General features: G+C 33.1%; 2 non-coding genes across 2 annotated transcripts; both read right to left on the bottom strand.

Annotated features, from left to right (window-relative positions):
* Positions 1-10,299: 10,299 nt before the first annotated feature.
* trnal-uaa (transfer RNA leucine (anticodon UAA)) lies at positions 10,300-10,382 on the bottom strand. The gene has a single exon. It is a non-coding gene; the product is annotated as a tRNA-Leu (tRNA).
* A 457-nt stretch (positions 10,383-10,839) lies between these two features.
* Positions 10,840-10,922, bottom strand: trnal-uaa (transfer RNA leucine (anticodon UAA)). Its single transcript has one exon. It is a non-coding gene; the product is annotated as a tRNA-Leu (tRNA).
* Between the last annotated feature and the right edge of the window lie 896 nt (positions 10,923-11,818).

Here is an 11,818-nt window from a genome sequence, read left to right as displayed (position 1 = left end):
GACTGCCAAGTCATAACCGCCCGGGGTGGTTTTAGTGGAAAGATTTAGATATCACAGATTATCCAGATTTTGAAGGATTTCCTTGACATTCCATTAACTTTGACATTGTGTTCGACTGGCAAAGTCAAAACCAGTGCACCGTTTGCAAGGATTCAGGCGTTTCATTAATCGTGATTTCAAAAGGCCAAAGCGACGGTGCGGTTACTGTAGAGGAATACATCAAAATATGAATAATATCTACTGTGATAAACAAAATAATCACAACCCCCGCCTTCTGCCAGCAATGACATCATCCATGCGTGCGGGGGAGGAAGGCACGATTACAGTCATGCACGGATAAAAAAAGACTAGTATAAGAGACGTTTATGCTATTGTTGCATTGTGACAGTTTTATTTTCTAAATTGTTAATGGTGGTTGAATTATCAGTAATGCCTTCCAGGAGAGAAACGTACAGTAAATCGGTCCCACACGACTGTTTACGTGGCTGGTTTTGATCTTTCAAACAGCAGGCATAAATGTTTGACTAATACTTGTAATGAGGCTTGACTTCATGCCACGTCTTGCGCTGGGCAGAAAACCACTCAAATTACTGCAGATATCAATCTCTCCCTGCTCCAGGTCACTTTCGCTCATATAAACTTGACGATTTATGGCTAACATCTGCACTCACCCTGTTGGGTTTTCTTGAAAACTTATACTGAGATTCATGTGCTTAGGACAGAAATATCACAATTATGTCTCCAAAGCAGTCTGAATAAGTGGGGATTCTTTCAAAAGACGCTAGTAATCTCAAATATGTCTCCCCTGGAGAGTCAGAAAAGATCTTGATAATGGCTCAAACTGTTCTCAGATTTGCTTTGAAGATACTAAAGCATCGAAATTCTCCATATGAACACACATTTTGTTGAATTCCTCATGGGTTTGAATCTATGGAAGCCATTTCTGCTATATAAGACAAATAATGCTTAGAATAGAAGTGTTGGTGAATTTAATTGTGCCATAGAAAGTAGAAAATATGACAAAGTCATAATTATCAAATAAAAAGTCAAAATGATGACTTAAAAGCTGAAATAATGAGATAGTAAAGTCATATTTATGGCATTATCTTATAATTTCAATTTATGTCATAATTTTGACTGTCATAATTAGATTATCACATGAACATTCAAAAATATAATTATGAAATAAAAAGTCACATTTGACATAAAAGCTGAAATTATGAGATACTAAGTCATAATTATATGATTTTATGTCATAATTTCAACTGCTCATATCACAAAGCGTTATTTTTTACACATAAAATTCATAATTATGAAAGAAAAATTCACAATTATGACATAAAAGATGAAATTATGGCATTAAAAAGTCGATTTTGCCATTTATGAATACATTTAGATTTTTGTAATAATTTTGACTGTCATAATTAGATTTACTAAAGCACAATTTTTTGACGCAATTATCACATGAACAGTCAAAAATATAATTATGAAATAAAGTCACAATTGACATAAAAGCTGAAATTATGAGATACTAAGTCATAATTATACGATTTTATGTCATAATTTCAACTGCTCATATCACAAAGCGTTATTTTTTACACATAAAATTCATAATTATGAAAGAAAAATTCACAATTATGACATAAAAGATGAAATTATGGCATTAAAAAGTCAATTTTGCCATTTATGAATGCATTTAGAATTTTGTAATAATTTTGACTGTCATAATTAGATTTACTAAAGCGATTGTCATGAACTCAAAAGTATAACAGATATTCATAATTATGAAATAAAAGTCAAAATCATGACAAAAGATGAAATTATGATGAGATACTACGTTATAATTATGACATGTAAAGTCAATTTGCTCATATATATATTTTTTTAATCTCGTAATTCATAACTTCATTTTTGACGCAGTTGTCATGAAAAAAGTCATAATTATGAAATAAAAAGTCAAAATGATGGCATAAAAGATACAAATTTGAAATACTAAGTTATAATTATGATATAAAAAGTCAGTTTGGTCATATATATGATTTTTTTCTCTCATAATCTGTCATAATTAGATTTACTAAAGCATTATTTTTGACAATTATGACAGTCAAAAAGTATAACAAAAATTCATAATTCTGAAATACAAATTCAAAATGTCAAGTTATGAGATACTAAGTCACAATTATGACAAATTCATAATTATGTCATGAGTAAATTTTTTCCCTAATCATAACTTCAAATGTTTATATCACGATTAGATTTATTAAAGCATTATACAGAGATTCATAATTATTAATTGGTGGAAAAGGTATAATTATGTGATACTAAGTCATAATTATGACTATGATTCATGATTATGACATACAAATTAAGCTTTTGTCATAATTATGACTTCATCCCATAATCTTCATTTGTCAATTTCAAGTTTCAAGTAATTATAATTGTAACTTGGTATATTTGACATTATATGTAATAATTATGACTTTTTATCCCCTAACTCTGCCTTTGTAAGTCATAATTATGACTTGGTATGTTATAATTTAGACTTTATATGAAATTGTAATTTAGCATATTATACATTTGACTTTTTATGCCATAATTATTACTTAGTATCTCATAATTTTGACATTTCATCTCATATCTTTAACTGTGTATCTAATAATTTAATCTAAATGTCATAATTATGACTATTGGATGCATGAACTGATCAAATGTGTGCACTGAATGCAAAGTGCTTTGGATAAAAGCATCTGCCAAATCTAAAAAGCTCACTTGTGCTTTTTATTAAGGAACTGTTGAAGTGTCTGAGACAAAGCCGAAATGTATTGTAACTCAGGACTCCATGAAGTCTCCTGAGCAATGAAAGAGCAATCTCTACCATTTTCCTCTGGGCCTCCTTGTCATCCTAGATTAAACGATGCACTGACATGCAATGACAAACATTGAGAGAACAAAGAAAAGCCTTAAATAGATGCTGTACTGTGGATGCAGTCAGTCTAGTGCATGTATGAATTGAGACGTGAGCTGTCTGCTGTGGTGTCTGTCAGACGGTCGAGTCTAAATCAACAGGTGCGCTGTGAATCGCAACATGTGCCGCAGCCACGAGCGGAGAGGGAACACTGTGTATCCCGCATTAGGCGAGCTTGCTCTCTGCAGCTCAATGAGTCGGGTTGCCGTGGTGATGAGCGCGTTGTCATGGTTGTTTTTGGTTGAAGTCTATATCCCTGATGATGTTAGAGCACAGGTCATTTTGTTAGACAGCAGAGCTGCATGAATCTACTTTAAATAGGCCAAAGCAGTGATGCAGCACATGCTGACTACAGTGAAGAAACAGCATTCACACAGACAGCAAACAGCACTTGATGTGTACAGTAGTTTATATGCATGCAAATGTAATTGGTCATTTCAGAATTCTGTATTCTAGATAATCGAAACCGCTTTACAGGCATTGACCCTAAAATTCATGGATGCATTGACTTTGTATGTAGAGTTTTTCTAGAATTTTTACAATATTTTAGTATACTTTTGCTCTTTAACAGTTACTTTTTATTTTAAGGAGTTTGTATTTGTATAGATTACATATGTGTGGAATTTTATTTATTTTTTATTCATAATAAGTCTCCATAAATTCTTTTAATTGAGATTGAAAATAAAAATTGACTATAACGAAATAAATAAAAATTAAATAATTTACTAAAGCATTATTTTTTTGACACATTTATGGCATAAACAGTCAAAAGTATGACAAAACATCATAATTATGAAATACAAAATTCAAATTATGACAAGCAGTGAAGTTATGAGACATTAAGTTAATTAATAATTATGACCGTCATAATTATGAGCTTTTATCATTTCAGTTTGTCATCATTTCAAATGATTTAATCATAATTAGATTTCCTAAATTTAAATTATGACAAAAGGTGAAGTTATATGTAATACAAGGTCATCATTTAAAAATGTAAAACGTTAAGCTTTTATCCTAATTATGACTTCATCTCATAATCTTGATTAGTCATAATTTAATTTTTTATCTATTATTGTAACAGTTACTTTTTATTTTAAGGAGTTTGTATTCCTAGATATGTATTTTTGTATTTCTAGAAATGTAATTGTGATGAATCATTTAAAAAAAATAATAAGGTCATAATTATGACAAAAATTACTCTAATTAACTAAAGCATTAATTTTGACACATTTATGACAGTCAAAAGTATGACAAAAGTCATAATTATAAAATAAAAAGTCTGAATTTACGAGATATTCTTCACAATTATGGCAAAGTCCATTTTTGTCATAATTATGACCTTCCAATTTGTCATAATTTCAAATGATTATATCATAATTAGATTCCCTAAAGCCTTATTTTTAGATTTAATTACGACTAAATTGAAATTATGACTAAATTCTAAATTATTACATAAGCTGAAGTTGTAATACTAAGTCATATGGCTTTTTTTTTTAATCTACACTTTTTCATTTCTAATCTATTATTTAAACAACTACTTTTTATTTTAAGGGGTTTGTATTCCTAGATTAGTTATTTTTAGATTTTTATTCATAATAAATCTCCATAAATTGTTTTAATTGAGATATGATATTCTATATAGGAAATGTTAAAAATCATGCTTACAAAAGCATTATTTTTGGACAAATTTATGACATAAACTGTCAAGAGTATGACAAAAAGTCATAATTATGAAATAAAATTCCAAATTATGACAAGATATTAAGTAGTAATTATGACAAATTCACAAGTATGAAAATTTTTGTCATGATTATGACCTTTTATCTTAATTTCAATTAGTCATAATTTCAAATGACTATATCATTATATCATCAATTAGATTCGCTAAAGCATTATTTTTAGACATAATTATTACCAGTTGAAATGATGACAAAATTCAAAATTATGACAAAAGCTAAAGTTATGTAATACTAAGTCATAATTATGACAAGTTCATGATTCATGGCATAAAAATTAAGCTTTTTTATTTTCATTCGTAATGTCCATGAATTGTTTTATAATTTATAGTTTTTTTATCATTTCAAATAATCATTAGATTCCCTAAAGCATTATTTTTAGACATATTATGACAGTTGAAATTAAGTCATAATTATGAAAACCCCCCAAAAAACAAAAATGACAAAAGGTAAAGTTATGTAATACTAAGTGGTAATTATGATAAATTCATGATGACATAAATGTTAAGCTTTTGTCATAATTATGACTTGATTAGTATTTCTTTTTTATCATAATTTTGACAATTAATTTTGACAAAGCTTTTTTAAATCAAAAATTTTCTCATTTGTAATCTGTTATTTTAACAATAAAACGATTAACCCTCATTTAAATGTAGTAAGGAAAAAGCATTTATATATATATGTGTGTGTGACCCTGGAGCACAAAACCAGTCTTAAGTCGCTGGGGTATATTTGTAGCAATAGCCAAAAATACATAGTATGGGTCAAAATTATTGATTTTTCTTTTATGCCAAAAATCATTAGGAAATTAAGTAAAGATCATGTTCCATTAAGATTTTTTGTAAAATTCCTACTGTAAACCTATCAAAATCTAATTTTTTATTAGTAATATGCATTGTTAAGAACTTAATTTGGACGACTTTAAAGGTGATTTTCTCAGTATTTTGATTTTTTTGCATCCTCAGATTCCAGATTTTCAAATAGATGTATCTCAGCCAAATATTGTCCTATCCTAACAAACCATATATCAATAGAAAGCTTGTTTATTGAGCTTTCATATGTTTTATACATCTCAGTTTTGTAAAATTTTACCTTATGACTGGTTTTGTGGTCCAGGGTCACACACACACACACACACATATATATATATATATATATATATATATATATATATATATATATATATATATATATAAAATGTTATAAACTTCATATAAACCTAACCCTCACACAAAACCCTTTTTGTATTTTTATATTTACATTACGTTATGTAGCATGTTTGCATGTGATGTTAATCATAATACTGGTTGGTCTGGCCAGATAATGAAATATGCAATGCCAAAATCAAACATGTCCTCTCATTCAAAATCTTTCAAATGTGTTATCATTACAGGCTGGGGAAGCATTAGCCAGGACAAGCTTAATGTCAATGATGTCAAGGAGCCGCGGCAGAATAATAGCTCTGTGAAATCGGCCCATCTAAATGCCTCCAGGCCTCTTATCGACTTCTCTGATGATAAATGTGCTGCTAATGTGTGAAAAATGACAGCTACTATAGCAGATGTGGCAAGGACACGGTATGTATGTTGAATAAAAATATGCATCGCATTAACCTTTGATTGAACGTTCTTATTATTGCACAGTTCATCTCTGCCATGCAATAATGGTTGAATATGTGCGTGTGACCAGCCCATACGGTCGATGACTCATCGTGCAGATCAACTACCTGAAACGTCAACCTCGTTGGACTCCATCCTCTGCACTGCATGGCTGCTGGGGTTCTGTTAGGCATGCAGAGAGGGGAATCCCGCCTGAGACGGAGCGCGGCTGCGCGGATGTTCCCGAACAGCCGACCCTTAATGAGGATGACTCATCCCTAGAAATCCCACTGGATGGGTGCGGAGGTGATTCACCATATGTGTCTGTGTGCTATCCAAAGATGCCCTTGAGTCTAAACCCTAGAAAAGTGTCACGCTGCGCATAGTTGGTGTTTCCACTGAGAGTTGGTATCGGCAGAGGAGGTTTGAGGTCACAATCTGCTTGGGGTCTTTTTTGCCTTCATGTTTCATTAATTAGCAAGACTCTCTGATTACAGCCTTCGCGTTCATTTACGGCTATTTCGAGGATGGCATATAGTTTTTGCACCGCCCACCTTACGCCCTCCAACTGTGGAGACTGTGCAGCTTTGTGCTCAAGAAAACATCATTTATTCTTTGTTAAAGAGGTTGTATGGTGGCTGTTTTCTTTGAGCTTTTTGTTGTAGCTGGTAGAACATGCTTCGAGCGATGCCGAGGTCACTGATTCACTTCACAGGAATTGATGAAATGCACAGCTTGAATGCAGTATTGAGAGGGTTGCTTTGGTTAAAATACAAGTGAAAGATGTTGATGTTCTTTGTGGACTTTCTTAATCATTCTAGTCCATTCAATGAAACTAAGCTTTGAATTAAATGCTAGACTCAGTAACATACAGAATTTACAAATTATACAAAATATACAAAAATAAATAGATAAATAAATAAATTGCAATAAAAAAAAGAGTAATTTGGTAATTGACAAATTGCTATTAAAAAATGTTGTTTTTTTGTAAAATACTTTTTTTTCATATTTTAAGGAGAAATGCATATATTTACAGTCAAGCCCGAAATTAATCATACCCCTGGCCAATTCTGACTTAAAGTTACTTTTATTCAACCAGCAAGTTTTTTTTTTCATTAGAAATGACACAGACGTCTCCCAGAAGATAATGTACGATGTACAAAAGCCATCATTGTGGAAAAAATTATTACTCCTCTTTTATTCTTTTATTTACATTTGAACATAAAGTGGCATATCCAAAATTATTCATACCCTTCTCAATAATCAGGCTATTACAGCAATCAAATGCTTCCTATAATTGCTGACCAGCTTTTTGCATGTCTCCACTGGTATTTTTGCCCATTCATCTTTAGCGATGAGCTCCAACTCTTTCAGGTCCGACTCTTTGCACTGTAGCCACTGGACCTTCAAAACATTTAGATATGGTCTTATAGTCCTTTCCTGACTTGTGAGCAGCCACAATGCGCAGCCGCAGGTCCTCAGTGAGCTCCTTTTTCTTATCCATGACTGTCCACAAACTAACAGCAGAGAGCTTCTGTTTTTCACCTGTTGAGTTGATTAAAACAGCTGTTCCCAATGAATCAGGGTAATTAGGATGCTTTAGAACAGCTTGGACTATTTGGAGTGGTATAGAACTTTGGATTTTCCCATAGACTGTGACAGTTTGCAAAGGGTATGAATAATTTTGGACAAGCCACTTTTTGTTTAAATGTAAATAAAAGCTGAGAAATATTTTTTTCTACAATGATGCCTCTTGTACATCGTCTTATTATCTTTTGGGTGAAGCCTGTGTCATTTCCGGTAAAAAAAAAAAACCTTGCTGGTTGAGTAAAAGTAACTTTAAGTCAGAATTTGCCAGGGGTATGAATAATTTCGGGCTTGACTGTATGTAGTGTGAAGTCTGATCTTTTAGAAATTTTAGATATACACAATATCGACATGTTTTTAAACAAAAACAAAATTTTCATCAACAAACATTTAGTCAATCAGTATGTTACTAAGACTCTGCTATATTTTCCTGTCCTCTCTCTCCCACTAATTTCTCTCCCTCAGTTCTTTCTGTTTCAAAAACAAAGTATTAGATATTACACATTTTACACAGTACAGGCGTCACACTGGAGGACATTTTCTGTCACACCAAAGGACATTTCAGCCTTTTGTATCAATTAATGACCTTGCTGTTCCGAGCTAACCTGTCATTAGTGGTTTGCAGGACACATTTGCATAATTCTCCATGATTATGTAGTTTAACATACAGTTTTTAATTGTGGCAACAGTCATGCAAAACTAAATGCCAACTTTTTGTGGTACAAAAACAACAACAACGTTTGATCCACATTTTTTTAGTGGACTTCAGAAAAGGTAATATAATATATTTCTGAAAAAATATAGAATGCATTCCTTTTACAGGCATTGTAAAAGTTTTTCTACAATACTGCATCAAAAAACGAATGAAAGACCGCATAACCTAGAAGATAAAAGAACAATGATGAAACTGCCATATCAAAAATTTCATTCTTCTCTCTCTTCTGTTTTTGCTGCTGGTTGCACTTTGCAGTCCAAGCCTTCTGCAAGTTCTGCTTAGTAAGACTTCACTGGCCTTCTTCTAATGAGCTGCGGTGGAACCAGCCCCGGCAAACCCACCGGTCCACCCTATCAGGAAGTAATCACCACTCTAATCAGCCATAAAGATGATGCCTCAGCATAGACAACAGGTGCAATGTAGCTGATCGGTATTCCGGTGGGACGAGACTTCCTTCCCAGAGAGAATGCATGGTAAGCAGTTCACCATCAGACCTGATGTGAGCCCCGGAGTGATTACATTCAAATGTATTCCGAAAATCCACGTGAGAAGGATGAACAGTGACTCAACGTCAATATCCGCTGAAAGAGTACATGAAGATTAAACTAGAACATATGGCTTGTTTGCTTTATGCTTTTTAATAAGCTGAGACATTGATTAAAGTACTCCATGTCCATTGATATGCAGTGAAATGTAAAGCAAATGCAAGCAAATGTTCCCCATTCATAATTTATATGGTGCATCCACTGACATACAGCTATTTTTAGTCTAATAAAAAGTTAAGTTATTGCTGTTTCTAGCACTTTACATATAAGGATAAAAGTGTCTTGTGTAAATTCAGAGTTCATTAGGATAACCCTTTTTTGTGACAACACAACCAGCAAGTATTTGCAAATCTTTTTTTTTCATGACATCTCTTTTTAAGTTTGAAAGTTTCTTTTAGTCCACATTTGGGTTGTGATGCCATCAAACCCAACCAAGTGTTTCATTGTATAAATACAAAATTATTACAGTATTTTAAATGATTACTACTACCAGGAGTGGGTTTCATACCCACACAGACATTTGTCCCTTGGATCTAAAGCCTTACGCCTTAACCGCTCAGCCATCTTGGTTGCATGTTAGGGGGCTGTTTCACAAAACAAGTTTACCAAAAAAGCCAGGCTTATTTCGGTTGGTCTGATTTACTGTCAGTTGATTTGGTTCTAAATAAATCAGAATAAATGAAATAAGGCTGACTTGTTTTATGAAACAGGGCCCAAGTGATTATTACTATGTTTTTCATGTTTACAGTTATCTATCCACATTTATTGCAAGCAAATCCATCTTTGTCATGTATTTCTTTTAAAGATTATCCCTACTAGGAGTGGGGTTTGAACCTATGAGGACATTTGTCCATTGGATCTTAAGTCCAACATCATAACCACTAGGCCATCCTGGTAGCATCTTTAGTGGCTATTATGTTGGCATTTATCTATTTGTTGTAAGTAAATTTATCTTTTTCATGTATTTCTTTTAAATGTTATTTGCACCAGGGGTGAGGTTTGAACCCATGAGGGCATTTGTCCATTGGATCTTAAGTCCAGTGCCTTAACTACTCAGCCATCCTGTTTGCGGATATTATTATGGCATTCATCTATCCACATTTGTTGTAATCCAATCAATTTTTGTCATGTATTTCTTTTAAAGGTTTCTCCTTACCAGGAGTGGGGTTCGAACCCTCGAGGACATTCGTCCATTGGATCTTAAGTCCAACGCCTTAACCACTCGGCCATCCTGGTTGCATATTTTTGTGGTTATTATTATGGCTATTATGTTGGCATTTATCTATCCACATTTGTTGTAATCCAATCAATTTTTGTCATGTATTTCTTTTAAAGATTACCCCTACCAGGAGTGGGGTCCGAACCTACGAGGACATTTGTCCATTGGATCTTAAGTCTAATGTCTTACCTGCTCAGCCATACTGGTTGCACGTTAGGTAATTGTTATTGTTTGCATTCATGTATGCACATTTGCTGTAAGCAAATCAGTCTTTGTCATGTATTTCTTTTAAAGATGATCCCTACCAGCAGTGGGGTTTGAACCCATGAGCACATTTGTCCAGTGGATCTTAAATCCAATGCCTCAACCACTCAGCCATCCTGGTTGCGTGTTAGGTGGTTATAACTATGGCTATTATGTTGGCATGCATCTATCCATTTTGTTGTTAGCAAATTTATCATTAAAGATTATCCCTACCAGGAGTGGGGTTCGAACCCACGAGGATATTCATCCATTGGATCTTAAGTCCAACGCCTTAACCACTCGGCCATCCTGGTTGCATGATTGATCAAAATAAAGTGTAACCAGACATTTAGTTTAATTGTAAAAAATGCCTCGCTGTCACGAACCCTGTCTATGGTCTTCTGTCCACTCACCACCAGAGGTCGCCTTTCATTTATATTGACTCTCATACTACACAGACTGTTACACGTCACCCTGGACTACACCTCCCATGGTCCATTGCACTGATTACCTTCCTGTATCCAATCAGACTCGCTATAAATACGAGGCCCTTCCCACTATTCAGGGCCGAGTATTGTCTGCGTTTATCACTCTCATAACAATAGCACTTTATGAAGCCTCTTTGGTTAGTTTCCTAAATCCAGTCTAGCTCTGTTTTTTCGTGACTCGGATCCACCCGCTTCGTGCCCTTGTCACTCCGTAACACTCGATTTTAGTTCGTGATACACGTTTTTTTGCTGTGAAATCTATACAGATTTTTATAAAGTAAATGTAAAAATGACTTAAGGATGAATGTTTACTGGACTAAATCATCATTGGTTTACTTGGGAATTTATACATAATTTTTTAGGAAAATCATGTTCAAATTTAAGTATCAAGCATGACCCATCAGGCTTTTGAGGAACATTTAGTTTGTTCATCTCTTAATCATCATTGAACTGCATTGCATTATATGTTTTGTAAAAAATTACAGTGATTTGGTCATAAAACTAAGCATTTATATACAACCTTAAAAATGTCATATTAAATATTTACTTAAATATAATCATATTATTGGGAGATATAAAGTGACAAATTATATTTATATGCATTTTATGCAAGTAGTCTGTTATACTGTTATGAAGATCTCACTGATTTACAAGCCATCAGAAATTTGACTTATGAGCTTTGTTATGATTACTAATGAGCATATTTTTGTTCATTTTGGGCT

This window comes from Garra rufa, chromosome 13, assembly GCF_049309525.1.
Source record: "Garra rufa chromosome 13, GarRuf1.0, whole genome shotgun sequence".
Classification (NCBI taxonomy): Eukaryota; Metazoa; Chordata; class Actinopteri; order Cypriniformes; family Cyprinidae; genus Garra; species Garra rufa.
This window is presented reverse-complemented; position numbering and strand designations above follow the sequence as displayed.